The following is a 6,408-nucleotide window of genomic DNA, read 5'->3' as shown; positions in this document are numbered from 1 at the left end:
TACCAAACTTTGGGACAGAACAAGTTAGAAAAAGGAGAAAGAAACAGCAGTTTGAACATGGGCCCAAGAAGAGGCACCACAAGATCCAAACCAGACTTTAAAGTAGGTTTCTACTATGCTGTCCTAGACATGGCCATACAATCTGTTGAAGAGAGATTCCAACAGCTACAACAATATAATTTCCTACAAAAAAAAAAAAACCCTTCCAGTAGCACTTTAGAGACCAACTAAGTTTGTTATTGGTATGAGCTTTCGTGTGCATGAACACTTCTTCAGATCAGTGGCATAGCGTGGGTTGTCAGCACCCAGGGCAAGGCAAGTAATTTGCGCCCCCTAACCCATGGATTTGCGCCCCCTAACCCTAACCCCCAGATGTTGCGCCCGGTGCGGCCGGCCCCCCCTGCACCCCCATGCTACGCCACTGCTTCAGATACACTGAAACAGAAGTCACCAGACCCTTATATATAGTGAGAGAGTCTGGTGACTTCTGTCTCAGTGTATCTGAAGAAGTGCATGCACATGAAAGCTCATACCTGTATCAATAACAAACTTAGTTGGTCTCTAAGGTGTTACTGGAAGGAATTTTTAAATTTTGTTTCGACTACGGCAGACCAGCATGGCTACCTACCTGTAAATATAATTCCCTGTTTGACTTCCTGTCCTATACAGTTTCAAAAAAACAAAAAAACCCCCAATCCCAAACACTACTGAAGATGTACCTGAGGGCTGCAAGAATCTGGAAAATGCACTGTGGAAACAAATATATTGATGCTGAAGATCTGTGATGTGAACTTATAGCAATAGCTCAAAGACTTCCAAAGTCCATGTAACCACAAGGAGTAATTCTCTTCATACTACAACAAAAACTCTTGGATAATGTGCCTAATGTTTCTGTTGCTCTGTGGATCCATCTCACACTTCCAGTGGCAAGTGGTGACTGCAGTTTCTCAAAGCTCAAACTTATAAAAACTTATCTATGCTCAGCCATGTTGCAAAAGAAACTAGATGGATTGGCAACTATCACACCCAAGCATCAACATTTGACCTGAAGGAACTGGGGGCAAACTTTGCAAAGGAAGAGGCAGGCTAAGTGAGATTTTGATGTGCCTGAAAAGAGTCTGGCACCAGCATTGTGAGACCTGCACCGTGCCTCTCTCCTCTCTCTTCCACACAGAATGCTGCTTTGCACCCCCTGCACCCACTGCCTGGGCACATGCCCCCTCTTTCCCCTTTCAATCCAGGCCTGGGTGCCAAAGAAGACTGTTGAGAAGCAATTTATTGAAAGGCTACAGAGAATTCGTGAGGAGCAAAGAGGGAGAGGAGCCGAAGTGCTGGAAATGGGGCAGCTGATCCTGTGTGACACCTTCTTCCTCTTACTCCTTGATCAAATAAGCCTCTGCAGAGGGAAAGCATCACAGGATTTTTCTCTGGAGGAGAAGGGAAGAGGAAGGTGTGTGGTGGCGGCAGTGCCTGGGGAAGCCAATCATGCCTGCTGTATATTATCATCAACACTCTTCCTTGATGCGAAGACTTTCAAAATTAAAAAGAAGAGAGAGAGCCAGGCTGGTAGCATCTATATTTCCCAGCACATCAAACCGCTCCCCAGACGAACATCTCTGTAAATTATAGATCAAACTCTTCACGCTTTCCATCAGATGTGGAGCAGCAAAGACCGTGATCTGGTTGCAAATGGAGCATGTGTGTGACCCCGGAGTTCTGGAATGAACTATGGAGGGAGGGAGGGAGGGAGGGAGGGAGGGAGGGAGGGAGGGAGAGAGCCCTGATCACACTGAAAGGAAGATGCATCTATGCCATATCACACACAAACAGCTTGGTAAACAAAAGAAAAAAGAATGGAAAAGATGATCAGGAAGCCTCAGGACCCTGGCACTCGCTCTATACTCCAATGATAATTTTAATTTTACTAATAGGTCCAGCTTGACAGGAAGTCTCTTCAGACTTAATTAAAGCAAACCCAAATGTCCCGATCCAGAATTAAATGGGTTGTAAATAAAACCTGCAGTGAATTATTTCAAGATAGCATGTATTACATGCTTCTCATCAAATCCCACTCAGGGGCAAGGAATAAGTTTCTACCGAAGGACCAAGATCCAAAAGGAGGGAAGGAAGTCTCATAAGTTTACTTGCCTTGGAGGTTAAAACTGCCACCATTACATCATGCTTGCTGCACATTGAGATTTGATCATTACCATCACAAGAGTTCCGAAAGTTTGAACCTCACAATGATGCTGCAAGAATATCCAACTTTTAAAAAATGATACATTTTTTTAAAAAAAAAATATGGCAAGGGGAAGAAAAAGGTTTGAAGATATAACTGCAGAGCATAACCTCGGGGCACAAAACTCAATGAGCATTTTAAAAAGAACATTTTTCCATTTTTTTAAAAAATAAAAAACCCTTCTACCTTGTCAAAGGTAAACTCATTTTTTTTAAAGTGAAAGCTAGTACTCATTACTTCTTTGGGGGTAAAAAAAACCAAAATCCAGTACCATATAACCTCATCCACAGCTTCCTGCAATGCTATCCCTGCTAAAGGTCCCAATATTCTCCAGGTAATGATGGAAATCACCCTGGAAAGCCACTACAGGACAATATTTAGTTATATGGACAAATTGCCTGACTCAGCAAGAGGCAGGTGCATATGTTCCGATCTCTAGAAAAAGCAACTCTAAAAAGCTTTTAAAAGAAGCATTTCCAAAGAGTTTGCACCAACATGCCTATTCTCCTGGATATTTTGGCACACGCCACCATTTGACTTTCCCATCAATTACTATAGAACAGCAGGGACTTTGACTGCTGTGCTTCGAACTTTAAGAGTCCCTTATTTCTATTGAGGATGAAGAGTAGTGGCTGAACCATGCATCATTCTCTTCTTTCTTTGAAAGGTCATTAGCAAGGTCTGGTCTTCAAAAGTGGCATGCTTCAGAGACCAAATACACTTATTAAGACTGGTGAATCATAGCTGGCAGCCTTCTTGGACACAATACCTGAAACTCTCTCCTACAGAGGCTTGGCTAATGTGTATCTCTCTGTTTTAGCTGCATTTTCCATTGTTGCATGCCTGAGTGGTTCATGTTACGTAAATAGAAATCTTGGGCTTGTTTTTAGTTCGTCTAATTTCTACCTTAGATAATCTTTCTGTGAGGACCCAAAGCAGGTTTAAGGAAGATAAGGAAATAAGTTCTTGAGACATGACATTTAAACTTGGATTGGAAATTCCCACCCCCACCCTGCTCCAAAAACTGTGAACATTGTGCTCCCAAACTTTGATTTACCTGTACAGGTATATCTTAATTTTAATGAGCTGGAAACACATTCCAGTTCACACAACCATCTTTGGGGCTTTCGCCCCCTGCTTGTGACTCGTTAACCCAAATTGAATGTGAAGGTGGTGAAGTTATTTTGAGTGCTCCACTGGTGGTGCCATGAATGGAAAATAATTCTGAAATGGTAATCTTTATGAATTATCCCTAAATTGGTTAAGAGCCAAGTATTCAAGTTTAATTAATTCATCCAGATTCTGCTGATGAGAGTTTTTATGCTTTATCTTAGCATTTTGATACTGGGTTACAGATGCATAATAATAGTACATAGTTCTATTTTTACTGGGGGTGAGAGGAGGAAGAGGCACAAAGATGTAAAACAGCTTACCCAGAGGTAAAAAACCTCACCCCAAGTTACCTAAATAGCTCAGAACTGAAAGGGAACTCGCTAACCCAGTACTAGTGGGATTCCTTTAACCTAATTCACAGATGAGCAACCAAAACAGTATGACTTCAAGCACATAGGTGCCAACTCTCTGGGGCCCTGGGTGCTTGAGCACCCACAAAATTCCCCATGAAGGGGCTGGGCACCCATGAATTTTGGTTCCAGGGCCATGCACGGTTGCGGGGCCTAGTTGGCACTCCTGTTCAGTGTATGTGTGTTCCTGCACATGCAGGCTGCTCACCTATGTGGTTCCTGGTTGATTACATGCAGAACCAACATAACAAGTATGCCCAGGCGTTCATATCATCCAGGAAGGCCCTCCTTTCTATCTTGCCAGCATCTGACGTACTGCTGGTGGGAGCTCAAGCAAGGGCCTTAGTGGCTGCACCTGGATTTTGCCGTGTATGTTAGTAGCCTAAATAGCAGGTCCTAGGGAAGGATGAAACACACTGGCAAATAAGACAGGGAAAAGAGAGGTTTTTTGGTTACTGAAACGTCTTGCCAACAAGTGACACTGCACTAGGAGCAGCACTCATTAAAAAGGCTCTCCTATTTTCTATCCTGCACTAACAACGTTTCACAAATGATGTGTCCCAATTCAAAAAGTATCCTTCCTTAGCATCACTTGTAGAAACAACAGCTGCCGTGTTTCCTTCCCTGTCATCCAGTGACTAGGTTAAAATGGCCCAGATGCCACCAGGCCATAAACTCTTCCCCTGCCTGCCTGCCTTGTCTGTCCAGCTTAATGGAAGAGGCTTTCAAATGAGATTATCCCACGGTGATAAGGGAGTGTAAAATAAAATACAGAGTCATTAACCAGACACAAGGCATTGTGTTCCTCTGTTCGAACCAAGCCTTGCTTTAATTTCACTTTCTTACCAAGAAAAGCAAAGGTTTTACTCCCCACTGGGGTTGTATTCTGAGTCACTGTATTTCAGCTTCCTGTTATTGGCATTTCCCTTGCCATTCGCATCGTGCTGCTGGCCTCAGAGTTTGTTTTTGCCACTGCCCCCTGAGTCCCCCTCCTGTTCATTAGTTCCTTGAGTAGATTTATTAAACAGTACAGTGCAGTATATTACCTTTCCACAGTTCCACCCCCTCCCCAGCCTTATTACCTTCAATTGCTTCTCATTTCATTGCTTTTGTAGCATTATATCCTCGTCTTAATGCTATTTTAATAGAGTTTTTGTATCTAATTTCCTTGTCATTAAGTTATTGCTGTCTAACTCATTGAAGCTGTTGTCTGATGTTTCCCACTGGGGGCATCAACAGAGTCTCTCTGGAATTATTGTGCAAAGCAGCAGAAGAGAATGGCAGACCTGTCCAACCCATGGTTTTTTGTCTGCTAGAACTGAACCTAAACCTGTGTTTTGAACTTCCTTTCTCCTTTATAAACTTGTTCAACCTTTTCGGCCAACCCAAGCACCAGTAATCTATTCTGCAGGTAAGAGTACACAGATGCTTGCTCACAGTTGTGCAATTACAGCTTGCTGCTGTGTGCAAGGATATTTGGGCTGAGGTATTAATTCCAACAATACTGCCTTTAGACTGTCATCCAATGGCATCTGATGAAAAAGATGATTTTAAGAAGAGTACTCTGTAAAGTAGCACCACTTCCTCCCGCCCCAAAGAAACCCAAAGTCCCCTAGATACATTAACATGTTGAGCAACACTGACTCACCTGCAGCCCATAGGTTGCATGTGCCCCTCAGTATTATTTTTTTTGCTCCCCAAGATCCCCCCCAATCCATCCTTCCTTCCTTCCTTCCTTCCTTCCTTCCTTCCTTCCTTCCTTCCAGAATGCAAACCACTCTACAGTGGTGCCTCGCAAGACGAAAAGAATCCGTTCCGCGAGTCTCTTCGTCTTGCGGTTTTTTCGTCTTGCGAAGCAACCCTATTAGCGGCTTAGCGCTATTAGCGGCTTATCGGCTATTAGCGGCTTAGCAACTTAGAAAAAGGGGGGGGGGAGCAAAAAAAATCGCAAGACTCGCAAGACGTTTTCGTCTTGTGAAGCAAGCCCATAGAGAAATTCGTCTTGTGAAGTGCCTCGAAAAACGGAAAACCCTTTCGTCTAGCGGGTTTTTCGTCTTGCGAGGTGTTCGTCTTGCGGGGCACCACTGTACATTCAAGCAATACCCAAGTGGTGTACAGAAATAAACTTTAAAGCACAAAACTGTTCATAAAACAGTACTAGAAACATGAAAACCAGCAATAATTAAAAACTGCAAAGATAAAATAGACTCATTTGGGTAGGCTTAGGAGGAAAGGAAGATTTTCAGCCAATGCGGAAAACAATATCGGTGCCAATTTCTTGTAGTAGCAGTAGTAGCAGTTGTTGTTTGGTATTAAAAAGAGGGGTGCATGGGTATCATAGGGACTGCTCCACCCTCAATCAATGCAGCTGCATTAAAGTGTTTCTAGACAGTTTTAGATACCCTGGGATATATTTAGATAACTCTCTACAGCTGGCATCCTGAACTTGCGGCCCTCCAGATGTTTTGGCCTACAACTCCCATGATCCCTAGCTAACAGGACTAGTGGTCAGGGATGATGGGAATGGTAGTCCAAAACATCTGGAGGGCTGAAGGTTGGGGATGCCTGCTCTACAGTCTAAAAGAAATGTAAGTACGTTGGATAGATGCCTGCTGCTTCAGTGTTGCATCCACAACCCCTAAACGT

This window comes from Podarcis erhardii (genome assembly GCF_964252035.2).
Source record: "Podarcis erhardii genome assembly, chromosome: 2".
Taxonomy (NCBI): domain Eukaryota; kingdom Metazoa; phylum Chordata; class Lepidosauria; order Squamata; family Lacertidae; genus Podarcis; species Podarcis erhardii.
The sequence above is the reverse complement of the archived record's forward strand: the minus strand, read 5'-3'. Positions refer to the sequence as shown.